General features: G+C 43.6%; 1 long non-coding RNA gene across 1 annotated transcript in view; it reads right to left on the reverse strand.

The window, feature by feature from the left end:
* Positions 1–14,955, reverse strand: part of LOC309797384 — a 235,595-nt gene extending 220,640 nt beyond the window's left edge. The window contains exon 1 of the long non-coding RNA XR_016039666.1: positions 14,920–14,955. This is a non-coding gene — a long non-coding RNA (uncharacterized lncRNA). The remainder of the gene's footprint in view (positions 1–14,919) is intronic.
* Positions 14,956–20,261: the final 5,306 nt, after the last annotated feature.

Here is a 20,261-nt window from a genome sequence, read left to right on the forward strand (position 1 = left end):
AACCAATGCTCACACCTTTCCATTGGTGAACCATAAGTTTGTTTAATGAATCTGTGATTGCCCTTCTCCGTGGAAATATCTGCCCTGGTATCCATTTTTAGGTAACACCTATAAGTGATATGATATGATATGTGTCTTTCACTTTCTAACTTACTACAAGTCACGTGATTACTTGTAGACTCATCTACGGTGCTGCAAATGGCATTGTGTCCATTTTTTCCTTGGCTTCTATTCTGCCTTAGCGAGGTCCATTTTCAACAATGTGATTCCCTGAGGGTTGTGGATTAGCTGACCTGGGCAGCCTTACCCTGCCGGCCCGCCCTCCCCAGGTGTGCCTCGTTGAGGTCAATATAAACAGCGCTCCAGGCAGCAATAGCCCCTGAAGCTGTGCCTGACTCCATATTCTCTGCCCCGTCAGCAGTCTCAGGGCTGTGCTGGTGGGAGGGAGTGAGGGGCCACAGCTTTGTTGGTGGCCCGGTGTGAGTGGGGCTCTGATGGCCTTTCTGCAGGAGTTGCCAGGCTGCCACCTGTAAAGAAGAGGATGTGTCACCCATACCTTCCGCTGGAATTTCTCTCCGGACACAGGTGAGGAAGGAAAAAAGCAGTGGGGGCCGGGACAGGAGGGGTATCTCAGGCAGGGCAGTGGAAAGCTTCCAGAAGAGCGCCCGGGGCCAGGACCACCCTGGCTGGCCTGCAGGCACCAAGTTGGCCTGCGTGCTGTCGCTGGTGTGGCTCGACGGCCCTTCCTCTAGGCTTTCAAGCCCTTGTACATATTCAGGTGTTTTACCTGGGAAGGGTGGGAACAGTTCAGCAGCATCTGGCCTGGGGCTCAGCTCACGTTTACTCACAGATGCCTCGGCACGGTCCCCCAGCTTTGCAATGAGGACGCTCCTTGCGTGGGGGGTGGGTTGCTGGCTGTATGGGAGATGGTTCCCCACCTCTGACCAATTTCAGAATTGTTTACTGCTGGAGCAAGTGCCCTGATAGGGTTTTCCTCTGTATAACTCGTGGGTTCAGGTTTTTTTTTTCTTTAATGTTTCAAGTCAGATTTTATTCCTCTTTTATGTATTTATAGATATAAGCATGGAAATAATTCATTCCTATAAATACATCTGTGTGACGGGAAGAACTTTTTTCTGTTTTATTTTTAAATTTTATTTTTTAAAATTTTGAAATTTAATTTGATTTATTTTTTTATACAGCACGTTATTATTAGTTATGTATTTTATGCATATACATGTATACAGGTCAATCCCAATCTCCCAACTCATCCCACCACCACCACCCCATGGCTTCCCACACTTGGTGTCCATACGTTTGTTCTCTACCTCTGTGTCTCTATTTCTTCCCTGCAAACCAGTTCATCTGTACCATTTTTTAGGCTCCACATATATGCATTAATATACAATATTTGTTTTCCTCTTTCTGACTTACTTCATTCTGTATGACAGTCTCTCGATCCATCGATGTCTCTACAAATGACCCAGTTTCATTCCTTTTTATGGCCGAGTAATATTCCATTTTATATGTGTACCACATCTTTATCCATTCATCTGTCTGTGGGCATTTAGGTGGCTTCCATTACCTGGCTATTGTAAATAGTGCTGCAATGAATATTGTGGTGAATGTGCCTTTTTGATTTACGGTTTTCTCTGGGTATATGCCCAGAAGTGGGATAGCTGGATCAGATGGTAATTCTATTTCTAGTTTTTTTAAGGAAACTCATACTGTTCTCCATAGTGACTGTATCAATTTACATTCCCACCAATAGTGGAAGAGGGCTCCTTTTGTCCACACCCTCCCCAGAATTGGTTGTTTGTAGATTTTCTGATGATGCCGATTCTAACAGGTGTGAGGTGATACCTCATTGTAGTTTTGATTTGCATTTCTCTAATAATTAGTGCTGTTGAGCAGCTTTTCATGTGCGTCTTGGCCATCTCTGTGTCTTCTTTGAAGAAACGTCTCTTTAGATCTTCTGCCCATTTTTGTATTGGGTTGTTTGTTTTTTTAATATTAAGCTGCATGAGCTGTTTATGTATATTGGAGATTAAACCTCTGTCCATTGATTCGTTTGCAACGATTTTCGCCCATTCTGAGGGATGCCTTTTTCCATTCCCGTTTTTTTTAACAAAGAAGGAAAGAAAGGAAAAGAAGCAGCACACTAATGTGCGTAAAATATGCCTTTTGAAACGGTCGTTTTGAAATATGGACGTCCTTTGAATTTTTTGGTCGATATGTGACCCCAGGATTTGTTTTCAGGGCAGGTGTCATTTACAGGCCTGCAATGATTTTGAATATCAACTGACCATTAGCGCTGGGATTAAAGCTGCTGTTGTGTGAAACGGCCACAAGGTGGCAGCAGTTCACCCTTACCAAATCTGGCTACTAGGGCAAGAGAGCCTCAGTGGAAGTGGTGTTCTAGATTGGAATTTAGAATGGAATGTGCCAGGAGAAAGCCCCTCAAGTTTGTCTCACTACTTCTTGTTCGAGTTTTTAATTTAATTTTTTTATTTTTTTATTACAGCAAGTTTGATTACAATGTTTGGCTTGTTGTAGGTGTGGAAGATGTGGTTCTTTTACACATATACAGATGTCTGTTCTTCCTGGGATCCTTTTCCCATGAACGTTATGACAGAATGTTGAGTAGTCCTCTCTTGGTATTCTGTAGGTCTTTGGTGATTATATATGTCACCTGTGTTTGTATATGTCTGTTAACCCCGATATCGTAATGAAACCAATGCTCACACCTTTCCATTGGTGAACCATAAGTTTGTTTAATGAATCTGTGATTGCCCTTCTCCGTGGAAATATCTGCCCTGGTATCCATTTTTAGGTAACACCTATAAGTGATATGATATGATATGTGCCTTTCACTTTCTAACTTACTACAAGTCACGTGATTACTTCTAGACTCATCTACGGTGCTGCAAATGGCATTGTGTCCATTTTTTCCTTGGCTTCTATTCTGCCTTAGCGAGGTCCATTTTCAACAATGTGATTCCCTGAGGGTTGTGGATTAGCTGACCTGGGCAGCCTTACCCTGCCGGCCCGCCCTCCCCAGGTGTGCCTCGTTGAGGTCAATATAAACAGCGCTCCAGGCAGCAATAGCCCCTGAAGCTGTGCCTGACTCCATATTCTCTGCCCCGTCAGCAGTCTCGGGGCTGTGCTGGTGGGAGGGAGTGAGGGGCCACAGCTTTGTTGGTGGCCCGCTCTGAGTGGGACTCTGCTGGCCTTTCTGCAGGAGTTGCCAGGCTGCCACCTGTAAAGAAGAGGATGTGTCACCCATACCTTCCGCTGGAATTTCTCTCCGGACAGAGGTGAGGAAGGAAAAAAGCAGTGGGGGCCGGGACAGGAGGGGTATCTCAGGCAGGGCAGTGGAAAGCTTCCAGAAGAGCGCCCGGGGCCAGGTCCACCCTGGCTGGCCTGCAGGCACCAAGTTGGCCTGCGTGCTGTCGCTGGTGTGGCTCGACGGCCCTTCCTCTAGGCTTTCAAGCCCTTGTACATATTCAGGTGTTTTACCTGGGAAGGGTGGGAACAGTTCAGCAGCATCTGGCCTGGGGCTCAGCTCACGTTTACTCACAGATGCCTCGGCACGGTCCCCCAGCTTTGCAATGAGGACGCTCCTTGCGTGGGGGGTGGGTTGCTGGCTGTATGGGAGATGGTTCCCCACCTCTGACCAATTTCAGAATTGTTTACTGCTGGAGCAAGTGCCCTGATAGGGTTTTCCTCTGTATAACTCGTGGGTTCAGGTTTTTTTTTTCTTTAATGTTTCAAGTCAGATTTTATTCCTCTTTTATGTATTTATAGATATAAGCATGGAAATAATTCATTCCTATAAATACATCTGTGTGACGGGAAGAAATTTTTTCTGTTTTATTTTTAAATTTTATTTTTTAAAATTTTGAAATTTAATTTGATTTATTTTTTTATACAGCACGTTATTATTAGTTATGTATTTTATGCATATACATGTATACAGGTCAATCCCAATCTCCCAACTCATCCCACCACCACCACCCCATGGCTTCCCACACTTGGTGTCCATACGTTTGTTCTCTACCTCTGTGTCTCTATTTCTTCCCTGCAAACCAGTTCATCTGTACCATTTTTTAGGCTCCACATATATGCATTAATATACAATATTTGTTTTCCTCTTTCTGACTTACTTCATTCTGTATGACAGTCTCTCGATCCATCGATGTCTCTACAAATGACCCAGTTTCATTCCTTTTTATGGCCGAGTAATATTCCATTTTATATGTGTACCACATCTTTATCCATTCATCTGTCTGTGGGCATTTAGGTGGCTTCCATTACCTGGCTATTGTAAATAGTGCTGCAATGAATATTGTGGTGAATGTGCCTTTTTGATTTACGGTTTTCTCTGGGTATATGCCCAGAAGTGGGATAGCTGGATCAGATGGTAATTCTATTTCTAGTTTTTTTAAGGAAACTCATACTGTTCTCCATAGTGACTGTATCAATTTACATTCCCACCAATAGTGGAAGAGGGCTCCTTTTGTCCACACCCTCCCCAGAATTGGTTGTTTGTAGATTTTCTGATGATGCCGATTCTAACAGGTGTGAGGTGATACCTCATTGTAGTTTTGATTTGCATTTCTCTAATAATTAGTGCTGTTGAGCAGCTTTTCATGTGCGTCTTGGCCATCTCTGTGTCTTCTTTGAAGAAACGTCTCTTTAGATCTTCTGCCCATTTTTGTATTGGGTTGTTTGTTTTTTTAATATTAAGCTGCATGAGCTGTTTATGTATATTGGAGATTAAACCTCTGTCCATTGATTCGTTTGCAACGATTTTCGCCCATTCTGAGGGATGCCTTTTTCCATTCCCGTTTTTTTTAACAAAAAAGGAAAGAAAGGAAAAGAAGCAGCACACTAATGTGCGTAAAATATGCCTTTTGAAACGGTCGTTTTGAAATATGGACGTCCTTTGAATTTTTTGGTCGATATGTGACCCCAGGATTTGTTTTCAGGGCAGGTGTCATTTACAGGCCTGCAATGATTTTGAATATCAACTGACCATTAGCGCTGGGATTAAAGCTGCTGTTGTGTGAAACGGCCACAAGGTGGCAGCAGTTCACCCTTACCAAATCTGGCTACTAGGGCAAGAGAGCCTCAGTGGAAGTGGTGTTCTAGATTGGAATTTAGAATGGAATGTGCCAGGAGAAAGCCCCTCAAGTTTGTCTCACTACTTCTTGTTCGAGTTTTTAATTTAATTTTTTTATTTTTTTATTACAGCAAGTTTGATTACAATGTTTGGCTTGTTGTAGGTGTGGAAGATGTGGTTATTTTACACATATACAGATGTCTGTTCTTCCTGGGATCCTTTTCCCATGAACGTTATGACAGAATGTTGAGTAGTCCTCTCTTGGTATTCTGTAGGTCTTTGGTGATTATATATGTCACCTGTGTTTGTATATGTCTGTTAACCCCGATATCGTAATGAAACGAATCCTCACACCTTTCCATTGGTGAACCATAAGTTTGTTTAATGAATCTGTGATTGCCCTTCTCCGTGGAAATATCTGCCCTGGTATCCATTTTTAGGTAACACCTATAAGTGATATGATATGATATGTGTCTTTCACTTTCTAACTTACTACAAGTCACGTGATTACTTCTAGACTCATCTACGGTGCTGCAAATGGCATAGTGTCCATTTTTTCCTTGGCTTCTATTCTGCCTTAGGGAGGTCCATTTTCAACAATGTGATTCCCTGAGCGTTGTGGATTAGCTGACCTGGGCAGCCTTACCCTGCTGGCCCGCCCTCCCCAGGTGTGCCTCGTTGAGGTCAATATAAAGAGCGCTCCAGGCAGCAATAGCCCCTGAAGCTGTGCCTGACTCCATATTCTCTGCCCCGTCAGCAGTCTCGGGGCTGTGCTGGTGGGAGGAGTGAGGGGCCAGAGCTTTGTTGGTGGCCCGCTGTGAGTGGGGCTCTGATGGCCTTTCTGCAGGAGTTGCCAGGCTGCCACCTGTAAAGAAGAGGATGTGTCACCCATACCTTCTGCTGGAATTTCTCTCCGGACAGAGGTGAGGAAGGAAAAAAGCAGTGGGGGCCGGGACAGGAGGGGTATCTCAGGCAGGGCAGTGGAAAGCTTCCGGTAGAGCGCCCGGGGCCAGGACCAACCTGGCTGGCCTGCAGGCACCAAGTTGGCCTGCGTGCTGTCGCTGGTGTGGCTCGACGGCCCTTCCTCTAGGCTTTCAAGCCCTTGTACATATTCAGGTGTTTTACCTGGGAAGGGTGGGAACAGTTCAGCAGCAGCTGGCCTGGGGCTCAGCTCACGTTTACTCACAGATGCCTCGGCACGGTCCCCCAGCTTTGCAATGAGGACGCTCCTTGCGTGGGGGGTGGGTTGCTGGCTGTATGGGAGATGGTTCCCCACCTCTGACCAATTTCAGAATTGTTTACCGCTGGAGCAAGTGCCCTGATAGGGTTTTCCTCTGTATAACTCGTGGGTTCAGGTTTTTTTTTCTTTAATGTTTCAAGTCAGATTTTATTCCTCTTTTATGTATTTATAGATATAAGCATGGAAATAATTCATTCCTATAAATACATCTGTGTGACGGGAAGAACTTTTTTCTGTTTTATTTTTAAATTTTATTTTTTAAAATTTTGAAATTTAATTTTATTTATTTTTTTATACAGCACGTTATTATTAGTTATGTATTTTAAGCATATACATGTATACAGGTCAATCCCAATCTCCCAACTCATCCCACCACCACCACCCCATGGCTTCCCACACTTGGTGTCCATACGTTTGTTCTCTACCTCTGTGTCTCTATTTCTTCCCTGCAAACCAGTTCATCTGTACCATTATTTAGGCTCCACTTATATGCATTAATATACAATATTTGTTTCCCTCTTTCTGACTTACTTTATTCTGTATGACAGTCTCTCGATCCATCGATGTCTCTACAAATGACCCAGTTTCATTCCTTTTTATGGCCGAGTAATATTCCATTTTGTATATGTACCACATCTTTATCCACTCATCTGTCTGAGGGCATTTAGGTGGATTCCATTACGTGGCTATTGTAAATAGTGCTGCAATGAATATTGTGGTGAATGTGCCTTTTTGATTTACGGTTTTCTCTGGGTATATGCCCAGAAGTGGGATAGATGGATCAGATGGTAATTCTATTTCTAGTGTTTTTAAGGAAACTCCATACTGTTCTCCATAGTGACTATATCAATTTACATTCCCACCAATAGTGGAAGAGGGCTCCTTTTGTCCACACCCTCCCCAGAATTGGTTGTTTGTAGATTTTCTGATGGTGCCGATTCTAACAGGTGTGAGGTGATACCTCATTGTAGTTTTGATTTGCCTTTCTCTAGTAATTAGTGCTGTTGAGCAGCTTTTCATGTGCGTCTTGGCCATCTCTGTGTCTTCTTTGAAGAAACGTCTCTTTAGAACTTCTGCCCATTTTTGTATTGGGTTGTTTGTTTTTTTAATATTAAGCTGCATGAGCTGTTTATGTATATTGGAGATTAAACCTCTGTCCATTGATTCGTTTGCAACGATTTTCGCCCATTCTGAGGGATGCCTTTTTCCATTCCCGTTTTTTTTAACAAAAAAGGAAAGAAAGGAAATGAAGCAGCACACTAATGTGCGTAAAATATGCCTTTTGAAACGGTCGTTTTGAAATATGGACGTCCTTTGAATTTTTTGGTCGATATGTGACCCCAGGATTTGTTTTCAGAGCAGGTGTCATTTACAGGCCTGCAATGATTTTGAATATCAACTGACCATTAGCGCTGGGATTAAAGCTGCTGTTGTGTGAAACGGCCACAAGGTGGCAGCAGTTCACCCTTACCAAATCTGGTTACTAGGGCAAGAGAGCCTCAGTGGAAGTGGTGTTCTAGATTGGAATTTAGAATGGAATGTGCCAGGAGAAAGCCCCTCAAGTTTGTCTCACTACTTCTTCTTCGAGTTTTTAATTTAATTTTTTTATTTTTTTATTACAGCAAGTTTGATTACAATGTTTGGCTTGTTGTAGGTGTGGAAGATGTGGTTCTTTTACACATATACAGATGTCTGTTCTTCCTGGGATCCTTTTCCCATGAACGTTATGACAGAATGTTGAGTAGTCCTCTCTTGGTATTCTGTAGGTCTTTGGTGATTATATATGTCACCTGTGTTTGTATATGTCTGTTAACCCCGATATCGTAATGAAACCAATGCTCACACCTTTCCATTGGTGAACCATAAGTTTGTTTAATGAATCTGTGATTGCCCTTCTCCGTGGAAATATCTGCCCTGGTATCCATTTTTAGGTAACACCTATAAGTGATATGATATGATATGTGTCTTTCACTTTCTAACTTACTACAAGTCACGTGATTACTTGTAGACTCATCTACGGTGCTGCAAATGGCATTGTGTCCATTTTTTCCTTGGCTTCTATTCTGCCTTAGCGAGGTCCATTTTCAACAATGTGATTCCCTGAGGGTTGTGGATTAGCTGACCTGGGCAGCCTTACCCTGCCGGCCCGCCCTCCCCAGGTGTGCCTCGTTGAGGTCAATATAAACAGCGCTCCAGGCAGCAATAGCCCCTGAAGCTGTGCCTGACTCCATATTCTCTGCCCCGTCAGCAGTCTCAGGGCTGTGCTGGTGGGAGGGAGTGAGGGGCCACAGCTTTGTTGGTGGCCCGGTGTGAGTGGGGCTCTGATGGCCTTTCTGCAGGAGTTGCCAGGCTGCCACCTGTAAAGAAGAGGATGTGTCACCCATACCTTCCGCTGGAATTTCTCTCCGGACACAGGTGAGGAAGGAAAAAAGCAGTGGGGGCCGGGACAGGAGGGGTATCTCAGGCAGGGCAGTGGAAAGCTTCCAGAAGAGCGCCCGGGGCCAGGACCACCCTGGCTGGCCTGCAGGCACCAAGTTGGCCTGCGTGCTGTCGCTGGTGTGGCTCGACGGCCCTTCCTCTAGGCTTTCAAGCCCTTGTACATATTCAGGTGTTTTACCTGGGAAGGGTGGGAACAGTTCAGCAGCATCTGGCCTGGGGCTCAGCTCACGTTTACTCACAGATGCCTCGGCACGGTCCCCCAGCTTTGCAATGAGGACGCTCCTTGCGTGGGGGGTGGGTTGCTGGCTGTATGGGAGATGGTTCCCCACCTCTGACCAATTTCAGAATTGTTTACTGCTGGAGCAAGTGCCCTGATAGGGTTTTCCTCTGTATAACTCGTGGGTTCAGGTTTTTTTTTTCTTTAATGTTTCAAGTCAGATTTTATTCCTCTTTTATGTATTTATAGATATAAGCATGGAAATAATTCATTCCTATAAATACATCTGTGTGACGGGAAGAACTTTTTTCTGTTTTATTTTTAAATTTTATTTTTTAAAATTTTGAAATTTAATTTGATTTATTTTTTTATACAGCACGTTATTATTAGTTATGTATTTTATGCATATACATGTATACAGGTCAATCCCAATCTCCCAACTCATCCCACCACCACCACCCCATGGCTTCCCACACTTGGTGTCCATACGTTTGTTCTCTACCTCTGTGTCTCTATTTCTTCCCTGCAAACCAGTTCATCTGTACCATTTTTTAGGCTCCACATATATGCATTAATATACAATATTTGTTTTCCTCTTTCTGACTTACTTCATTCTGTATGACAGTCTCTCGATCCATCGATGTCTCTACAAATGACCCAGTTTCATTCCTTTTTATGGCCGAGTAATATTCCATTTTATATGTGTACCACATCTTTATCCATTCATCTGTCTGTGGGCATTTAGGTGGCTTCCATTACCTGGCTATTGTAAATAGTGCTGCAATGAATATTGTGGTGAATGTGCCTTTTTGATTTACGGTTTTCTCTGGGTATATGCCCAGAAGTGGGATAGCTGGATCAGATGGTAATTCTATTTCTAGTGTTTTTAAGGAAACTCCATACTGTTCTCCATAGTGACTATATCAATTTACATTCCCACCAATAGTGGAAGAGGGCTCCTTTTGTCCACACCCTCCCCAGAATTGGTTGTTTGTAGATTTTCTGATGATGCCGATTCTAACAGGTGTGAGGTGATACCTCATTGTAGTTTTGATTTGCATTTCTCTAATAATTAGTGCTGTTGAGCAGCTTTTCATGTGCGTCTTGGCCATCTCTGTGTCTTCTTTGAAGAAACGTCTCTTTAGATCTTCTGCCCATTTTTGTATTGGGTTGTTTGTTTTTTTAATATTAAGCTGCATGAGCTGTTTATGTATATTGGAGATTAAACCTCTGTCCATTGATTCGTTTGCAACGATTTTCGCCCATTCTGAGGGATGCCTTTTTCCATTCCCGTTTTTTTTAACAAAAAAGGAAAGAAAGGAAAAGAAGCAGAACACTAATGTGCGTAAAATATGCCTTTTGAAACGGTCGTTTTGAAATATGGACGTCCTTTGAATTTTTTGGTCGATAGGTGACCCCAGGATTTGTTTTCAGGGCAGGTGTCATTTACAGGCCTGCAATGATTTTGAATATCAACTGACCATTAGCGCTGGGATTAAAGCTGCTGTTGTGTGAAACGGCCACAAGGTGGCAGCAGTTCACCCTTACCAAGTCTGGTTACTAGGGCAAGAGAGACTCATTGGAAGTGGTGTTCTAGATTGGAATTTAGAATGGAATGTGCCAGGAGAAAGCCCCTCAAGTTTGTCTCACTACTTCTTGTTCGAGTTTTTAATTTAATTTTTTTATTTTTTTATTACAGCAAGTTTGATTACAATGTTTGGCTTGTTGTAGGTGTGGAAGATGTGGTTCTTTTACACATATACAGATGCCTGTTCTTCCTGGGATCCTTTTCCCATGAACGTTATTACAGAATGCTGAGTAGTCCTCTCTTGCTATTCTGTAGGTCTTTGGTGATTATATATGTCACCTGTGTTTGTATATGTCTGTTAACCCCGATATCGTAATGAAACCAATGCTCACACCTTTCCATTGGTGAACCATAAGTTTGTTTAATGAATCTGTGATTGCCCTTCTCCGTGGAAATATCTGCCCTGGTATCCATTTTTAGGTAACACCTATAAGTGATATGATATGATATGTGTCTTTCACTTTCTGACTTACTACATGTCACGTGATTATTTGTAGACTCAACTACGGTGCTGCAAATGGCATTGTGTCCTTTTTTTCCTTGGCTTCTCTTCTGCCTTAGCGAGGTCCATTTTCAACAATGTGACTCCCTGAGGGTTGTGGATTAGCTGACCTGGGCAGCCTTACCCTGCCGGCCCGCCCTCCCCAGGTGTGCCTCATTGAGGTCAATATAAACAGCGCTCCAGGCAGCAATAGCCCATGAAGCTGTGCCTGAATCCACATTCTCTGCCCCGTCAGCAGTCTCGGGGCTGTGCTGGTGGGAGGGAGTGAGGGGCCACAGCTTTGTGGGTGGCCCGCTGTGAGTGGGGCTCTGCTGGTCTTTCTGCAGGAGTTGCCAGGCTGCCACCTGTAAAGAAGAGGATGTGTCACCCATACCTTCCGCTGGAATTTCTCTCCGGACAGAGGTGAGGAAGGAAAAAAGCAGTGGGGGCCGGGACAGGAGGGGTATCTCAGGCAGGAGAGTGGAAAGCTTCCGGTAGAGCGCCCGGGGCCAGGACCAACCTGGCTGGCCTGCAGGCACCAAGTTGGCCTGCGTGCTGTCGCTGGTGTGGCTCGACGGCCCTTCCTCTAGGCTTTCAAGCCCTTGTACATATTCAGGTGTTTTACCTGGGAAGGGTGGGAACAGTTCAGCAGCAGCTGGCCTGGGGCTCAGCTCACGTTTACTCACAGATGCCTCGGCACGGTCCCCCAGCTTTGCAATGAGGACGCTCCTTGTGTGGGGGGTGTGTTGCTGGCTGTATGGGAGATGGTTCCCCACCTCTGACCAATTTCAGAATTGTTTACCGCTGGAGCAAGTGCCCTGATAGGGTTTTCCTCTGTATAACTCGTGGGTTCAGGTTTTTTTTTCTTTAATGTTTCAAGTCAGATTTTATTCCTCTTTTATGTATTTATAGATATAAGCATGGAAATAATTCATTCCTATAAATACATCTGTGTGACGGGAAGAACTTTTTTCTGTTTTATTTTTAAATTTTATTTTTTAAAATTTTGAAATTTAATTTTATTTATTTTTTTATACAGCACGTTATTATTAGTTATGTATTTTATGCATATACATGTATACAGGTCAATCCCAATCTCCCAACTCATCCCACCACCACCACCGCATGGCTTCCCACACTTGGTGTCCATACGTTTGTTCTCTACCTCTGTGTCTCTATTTCTTCCCTGCAAACCAGTTCATCTGTACCATTATTTAGGCTCCACTTATATGCATTAATATACAATATTTGTTTCCCTCTTTCTGACTTACTTCATTCTGTATGACAGTCTCTCGATCCATCGATGTCTCTACAAATGACCCAGTTTCATTCCTTTTTATGGCCGAGTAATATTCCATTTTATATATGTACCACCTCTTTATCCACTCATCTCTCTGTGGGCATTTAGGTGGATTCCATTACGTGGCTATTTTAAATAGTGCTGCAATGAATATTGTGGTGAATGTGCCTTTTTGATTTACGGTTTTCTCTGGGTATATGCCCAGAAGTGGGATAGCTGGATCAGATGGTAATTCTATTTCTAGTTTTTTTAAGGAAACTCCATACTGTTCTCCATAGTGACTGTATCAATTTACATTCCCACCAATAGTGGAAGAGGGCTCCTTTTGTCCACACCCTCCCCAGAATTGGTTGTTTGTAGATTTTCTGATGATGCCGATTCTAACAGGTGTGAGGTGATACCTCATTGTAGTTTGATTTGCATTTCTCTAATAATTAGTGCTGTTGAGCAGCTTTTCATGTGCGTCTTGGCCATCTCTGTGTCTTCTTTGAAGAAACGTCTCTTTAGATCTTCTGCCCATTTTTGTATTGGGTTGTTTGTTTTTTTAATATTAAGCTGCATGAGCTGTTTATGTATATTGGAGATCAAACCTCTGTCCATTGATTCGTTTGCAACGATTTTCGCCCATTCTGAGGGATGCCTTTTTCCATTCCCGTTTTTTTTAACAAAAAAGGAAAGAAAGGAAAAGAAGCAGCACACTAATGTGCGTAAAATATGCCTTTTGAAACGGTCGTTTTGAAATATGGACGTCCTTTGAATTTTTTGGTCGATATGTGACCCCAGGATTTGTTTTCAGGGCAGGTGTCATTTACAGGCCTGCAATGATTTTGAATATCAACTGACCTTTAGCGCTGGGATTAAAGCTGCTGTTGTGTGAAACGGCCACAAGGTGGCAGCAGTTCACCCTTACCAAATCTGGTTACTAGGGCAAGAGAGCCTCAGTGGAAGTGGTGTTCTAGATTGGAATTTAGAATGGAATGTGCCAGGAGAAAGCCCCTCAAGTTTGTCTCACTACTTCTTGTTCGAGTTTTTAATTTAATTTTTTTAATTTTTTTATTACAGCAAGTTTGATTACAATGTTTGGCTTGTTGTAGGTGTGGAAGATGTGGTTCTTTTACACATATACAGATGTCTGTTCTTCCTGGGATCCTTTTCCCATGAACGTTATGACAGAATGTTGAGTAGTCCTCTCTTGGTATTCTGTAGGTCTTTGGTGATTATATATGTCACCTGTGTTTGTATATGTCTGTTAACCCCGATATCGTAATGAAACCAATGCTCACACCTTTCCATTGGTGAACCATAAGTTTGTTTAATGAATCTGTGATTGCCCTTTTCCGTGGAAATATCTGCCCTGGTATCCATTTTTAGGTAACACCTATAAGTGATATGATATGATATGTGCCTTTCACTTTCTAACTTACTACAAGTCACGTGATTACTTGTAGACTCATCTACGGTGCTGCAAATGGCATTGTGTCCATTTTTTCCTTGGCTTCTATTCTGCCTTAGCGAGGTCCATTTTCAACAATGTGATTCCCTGAGGGTTGTGGATTAGCTGACCTGGGCAGCCTTACCCTGCCGGCCCGCCCTCCCCAGGTGTGCCTCGTTGAGGTCAATATAAACAGCGCTCCAGGCAGCAATAGCCCCTGAAGCTGTGCCTGACTCCATATTCTCTGCCCCGTCAGCAGTCTCGGGGCTGTGCTGGTGGGAGGGAGTGAGGGGCCACAGCTTTGTGGGTGGCCCGCTGTGAGTGGGGCTCTGCTGGACTTTCTGCAGGAGTTGCCAGGCTGCCACCTGTAAAGAAGAGGATGTGTCACCCATACCTTCCACTGGAATTTCTCTCCAGACAGAGGTGAGGAAGGAAAAAAGCAGTGGGGGCCGGGACAGGAGGGGTATCTCAGGCAGGAGAGTGGAAAGCTTCCAGTAGAGCGCCCGGGGCCAGGACCAACCTGGCTGGCCTGCAGGCACCAAGTTGGCCTGCGTGCTGTCGCTGGTGTGGCTCGACGGCCCTTCCTCTAGGCTTTCAAGCCCTTGTACATATTCAGGTGTTTTACCTGGGAAGGGTGGGAACAGTTCAGCAGCAGCTGGCCTGGGGCTCAGCTCACGTTTACTCACAGATGCCTCGGCACGGTCCCCCAGCTTTGCAATGAGGACGCTCCTTGCGTGGGGGGTGGGTTGCTGGCTGTATGGGAGATGGTTCCCCACCTCTGACCAATTTCAGAATTGTTTACCGCTGGAGCAAGTGCCCTGATAGGGTTTTCCTCTGTATAACTCGTGGGTTCAGGTTTTTTTTTCTTTAATGTTTCAAGTCAGATTTTATTCCTCTTTTATGTATTTATAGATATAAGCATGGAAATAATTAATTCCTATAAATACATCTGTGTGACGGGAAGAACTTTTTTCTGTTTTATTTTTAAATTTTATTTTTTTAAATTTTGAAATTTAATTTTATTTATTTTTTTATACAGCACGTTATTATTAGTTATGTATTTTATGCATATACATGTATACAGGTCAATCCCATACTCCCAAATCATCCCACCACCACCACCCCATGGCTTCCCACACTTGTTGTCCATACGTTTGTTCCCTACCTCTGTGTCTCTATTTCTTCCCTGCAAACCAGTTCATCTGTACCATTTTTAGGCTCCACATATATGCATTAATATACAATATTTGTTTTCCTCTTTCTGACTTACTTCATTCTGTATGACAGTCTCTCGATCCATCGATGTCTCTACAAATGACCCTGTTTCATTCCTTTTTATGGCCGAGTGATATTCCATTTCATATATGTATCACATCTTTATCCATTCATCTGTCTGTGGGCATTTTGGTTGCTTCCATTACCTGGCTATTGTAAATAGTGCTGCAACGAACATTGTGGTGAATATGCCTTTTTCAAATACGGTTTTCTCTGGGTATATGACCAGAAGTGGGATTGCTGATTCAGTTGGTAATTCTATTTCTAGTTTTTTTAAGGAAACTCCATACTGTTCTCCATAGTGACTGTATCAATTTACATTCCCACCAATAGTGGAAGAGGGCTCCTTTTGTCCACACCCTCCCCAGAATTGGTTGTTTGCAGATTTTCTGATGATGCCGATTCTAACAGGTGTGAGGTGATACCTCATTGTAGTTTTGATTTGCATTTCTCTAATAATTAGTGCTGTTGAGCAGCTTTTCATGTGCGTCTTGGCCATCTCTGTGTCTCCTTTGAAGAAACGTCTCTTTAGATCTTCTGCCCATTTTTTGGGGGATGTTTGTTTTTTTAATATTAAGCTGCATGAGTTGTTTATATATATTGGAGATTAAACCTCTGTCCATTGATTCATCTGCAACGATTTTCGCCCATTCTGAGGGATGCCTTTTTCCATTCCCGTGTTTTTTAACAAAAAAGGAAAGAAAGGAAAAGAAGCAGAACACTAATGTGCGTAAAATATGCCTTTTGAAACGGTCGTTTTGAAATATGGACATCCTTTGAATTTTTTGGTGGATATGTGACACCAGGATTTGTTTTCAGGGCAGGTGTCATTTACAGGCCTGCAATGATTTTGAATATCAACTGACCATTAGCGTTGGGATTAAAGCTGCTGTTGTGTGAAACGGCCACAAGGTGGCAGCAGTTCACCCTTACCAAATCTGGTTACTAGGGCAAGAGAGCCTCAGTGGAAGTGGTGTTCTAGATTGGAGTTTAGAATGTAATGTGCCAGGAGAAAGCCCCTCACGTTTGTCTCACTACATCTTGTTCGTGTTTTTAATTTAATTTTTTATTTTTTATTACAGCAAGTTTGATTACAATGTTTGGCTTGTTGTAGGTGTGGAAGATGTGGTTCTTTTACACATATACAGATGACTGTTCTTCCTGGGATCCTTTTCCCATGTACGTTATGACAGAATGTTGAGTAGTCCTCTCTTGGTATTCTGTAGGTCTTTGGTGATTATATATGTCACCTGTGTTTATATGTCTGTTAACCCCGATATCGTAATGAAACCAATCTTCACACCTTTCCATTGGTGAACCATAAGTTTGTTTAATGAATCTGTGATTGCCCTTCTCCTTGGAAATATCTGCCCTGGTATCCAGTTTTAGGTAACACCTATAAGTGATATGATATGTGTCTTTCACTTTCTGACTTACTACAAGTCACGTGATTACTTCTAGACTTATCTACGGTGCTGCAAATGGCATTGTGTCCTTTTTTCCCTTGGCTTCTCTTCTGCCTTAGCGGGGTCCATTTTCAACAATGTGATTCACTGAGGGTTGTGGATTAGCTGACCTGGGCAGCCTTACCCTGCCGGCCCGCCCTCCCCAGGTGTGCCTCGTTGAGGTCAATATAAACAGAGCTCCAGGCAGCAATAGCCCCTGAAGCTGTGCCTGACTCCATATTCTCTGCCCCGTCAGCAGTCTCGGGGCTGTGCTGGTGGGAGGGATTGAGGGGCCACAGCTTTGTGGGTGGCCCAGTGTGAGTGGGGTTCTGCTGGCCTTTCTGCAGGAGTTCCAGGCTGCCGCTTGTAAAGAAGAGGTTGTGTCACCCACACCTTCCGCTGGCATTTCTCTCCGGACAGAGGTGAGGAAGGAAAAAAGCAGTGGGGGCCGGGACAGGAGGGGTATCTCAGGCAGGGCAATGGAAAGCTTCTGGAAGAGCACCCGGGTCCAGGACCACCCTGGCTGGCCTGCAGGCACCAATTTGGCCTGCGTGCTGTTGCTGGTGTGGCTCCACGGTCCTTCCTCTAGGCTTTCAAGCCCTCGTACATATTCAGGTGTTTTACCTGGAAAGGGTGGGAACAGTTCAGCAGCAGCTGGCCTGGGGCTCAGCTCACGTTTACTCACAGATGCCTCGGCACAGTCCCCCAGCTTTGCAATGAGGACGCTCCTTGCGTGGGGGGTGGCTTGCTGGCTGTATGGGAGATGGTTCCCCACCTGTGACCAATTTCAGAATTGTTTACCGCTGGAGCAAGTGCGCTGATAGGGTTTTCCTCTGTATAACTCGTGGGTTCACTTTTTTTTTCTTTTATGGTTCAAGTTAGATATTATTCCTCTTTTACGTATTTATAAATATAAGCATGGAAATAATTCATTCCTATAAAAACATCTGTGTGATGGGAAGAATTTTTTCTGTTTTATTTTCAAATTTTATTTTTTAAAATTTTGAAATTTAATTTTATTTATGTTTTTATACAGCAGGTTATTATTAGTTATGTATTTTATGCATATACATGTATACAGGTCAATCCCAATCTCCCAACTCATCCCACCACCACCACCCCATGGCTTCCCACACTTGGTGTCCATACGTTTGTTCTCTACCTCTGTGTCTCTATTTCTTCCCTGCAAACCAGTTCATCTGTACCATTTTTTTAGGTTCCACATATATGCATTAATATACAATATTTGTTTTCCGCTTTCTGACTTACTTCATTCTGTATGACAGTCTCTCGATCCATCGATGTCTCTACAAATGACCCAGTTTCATTCCTTTTTATGGCCGAGTAATATTCCATTTTATATATGTACCACATCTTTATCCATTCATCTGTCTGTGGGCATTTAGGTTGCTTCCATTACCTGGCTATTGTAAATAGTGCTGCAATGAACATTGTGGTGAATGTGCCTTTTTGATTTACGGTTTTCTTTGGGTATATGCCCAGAAGTGGGATTGCTGGATCAGATGGTAATTCTATTTCTAGTTTTTTTAAGGAAACTCCATACTGTTCTCCATAGTGACTGTATCAATTTACATTCCCACCAATAGTGGAAGAGGGCTCCTTTTGTCCAAACCCTCCCCAGAATTTGTTGTTTGTAGATTTTCTGATGATGCCGTTTCTAACAGGTGTGAGGTGATACCTCATTGTAGTTTTGATTTGCATTTCTCTAATAATTAGTGCTGTTGAGCAGCTTTTCATGTGCGTCTTGGCCATCTCTGTGTCTTCTTTGAAGAAACGTCTCTTTAGATCTTCTGCCCATTTTTGTATTGGGTTGTTTGTTTTTTAATATTAAGCTGCATGAGTTGTTTATATATATTGGAGATTAAACCTCTGTCCATTGATTCGTCTGCAACGATTTTCGCCCATTCTGAGGGATGCCTTTTTCCATTCCCGTGTTTTTTAACAAAAAAGGAAAGAAAGGAAAAGAAGCAGAACACTAATGTGCGTAAAATATGCCTTTTGAAACAGTCGTTTTGAAATATGGACGTCCTTTGAATTTTTTGGTCGATATGTGACCCCAGGATTTGTTTTCAGGGCAGGTGTCATTTACAGGCCTGCAATGATTTTGAATATCAACTGACCATTAGCGCTGGGATTAAAGCTGCTGTTGTGTGAAACGGCCACAAGGTGGCAGCAGTTCACCCTTACCAAATCTGGCTACTAGGGCAAGAGAGCCTCAGTGGAAGTGGTGTTCTAGATTGGAATTTAGAATGGAATGTGCCAGGAGAAAGCCCCTCAAGTTTGTCTCACTACTTCTTGTTCGAGTTTTTAATTTAATTTTTTTATTTTTTTATTACAGCAAGTTTGATTACAATGTTTGGCTTGTTGTAGGTGTGGAAGATGTGGTTCTTTTACACATATACAGATGTCTGTTCTTCCTGGGATCCTTTTCCCATGAACGTTATGACAGAATGTTGAGTAGTCCTCTCTTGGTATTCTGTAGGTCTTTGGTGATTATATATGTCACCTGTGTTTGTATATGTCTGTTAACCCCGATATCGTAATGAAACCAATGCTCACACCTTTCCATTGGTGAACCATAAGTTTGTTTAATGAATCTGTGATTGCCCTTCTCCGTGGAAATATCTGCCCTGGTATCCATTTTTAGGTAACACCTATAAGTGATATGATATGATATGTGCCTTTCACTTTCTAACTTACTACAAGTCACGTGATTACTTCTAGACTCATCTACGGTGCTGCAAATGGCATTGTGTCCATTTTTTCCTTGGCTTCTATTCTGCCTTAGCGAGGTCCATTTTCAACAATGTGATTCCCTGAGGGTTGTGGATTAGCTGACCTGGGCAGCCTTACCCTGCCGGCCCGCCCTCCCCAGGTGTGCCTCGTTGAGGTCAATATAAACAGCGCTCCAGGCAGCAATAGCCCCTGAAGCTGTGCCTGACTCCATATTCTCTGCCCCGTCAGCAGTCTCGGGGCTGTGCTGGTGGGAGGGAGTGAGGGGCCACAGCTTTGTTGGTGGCCCGCTCTGAGTGGGACTCTGCTGGCCTTTCTGCAGGAGTTGCCAGGCTGCCACCTGTAAAGAAGAGGATGTGTCACCCATACCTTCCGCTGGAATTTCTCTCCGGACAGAGGTGAGGAAGGAAAAAAGCAGTGGGGGCCGGGACAGGAGGGGTATCTCAGGCAGGGCAGTGGAAAGCTTCCAGAAGAGCGCCCGGGGCCAGGTCCACCCTGGCTGGCCTGCAGGCACCAAGTTGGCCTGCGTGCTGTCGCTGGTGTGGCTCGACGGCCCTTCCTCTAGGCTTTCAAGCCCTTGTACATATTCAGGTGTTTTACCTGGGAAGGGTGGGAACAGTTCAGCAGCATCTGGCCTGGGGCTCAGCTCACGTTTACTCACAGATGCCTCGGCACGGTCCCCCAGCTTTGCAATGAGGACGCTCCTTGCGTGGGGGGTGGGTTGCTGGCTGTATGGGAGATGGTTCCCCACCTCTGACCAATTTCAGAATTGTTTACTGCTGGAGCAAGTGCCCTGATAGGGTTTTCCTCTGTATAACTCGTGGGTTCAGGTTTTTTTTTTCTTTAATGTTTCAAGTCAGATTTTATTCCTCTTTTATGTATTTATAGATATAAGCATGGAAATAATTCATTCCTATAAATACATCTGTGTGACGGGAAGAAATTTTTTCTGTTTTATTTTTAAA

Source organism: Mesoplodon mirus (genome assembly GCF_964341445.2).
Source record: "Mesoplodon mirus genome assembly, contig: HAP1_SCAFFOLD_456, whole genome shotgun sequence".
Lineage (NCBI taxonomy): Eukaryota > Metazoa > Chordata > Mammalia > Artiodactyla > Ziphiidae > Mesoplodon > Mesoplodon mirus.